This window comes from Mercenaria mercenaria, chromosome 1 (assembly GCF_021730395.1).
Source record: "Mercenaria mercenaria strain notata chromosome 1, MADL_Memer_1, whole genome shotgun sequence".
In the NCBI taxonomy this organism is placed as follows: Eukaryota; Metazoa; Mollusca; class Bivalvia; order Venerida; family Veneridae; genus Mercenaria; species Mercenaria mercenaria.
The window spans coordinates 97,563,796-97,564,019 of NC_069361.1; positions in this window are offsets into that span (position 1 = coordinate 97,563,796).

Below are 224 nucleotides of genomic sequence, written 5' to 3' on the forward strand. Positions count from 1 at the left end.
TATGTTAATTCAAGGAAACTAAGGACTGACATTGAATGATCATAATAGCTCATCCCGAGCATTTGGTGCTCAGGTGAACAAAAAACATGACACAAATTTAATTTCAACTTTGTTTTGGTGTTTTGCATGTGCATGGTTATTGCCATTTTACAGAAAAGCTAATGAACATGGAAAGTTAGATGATAGTAATTTTTTGTGGGTGAAAGACCAAAAGAACAACACAC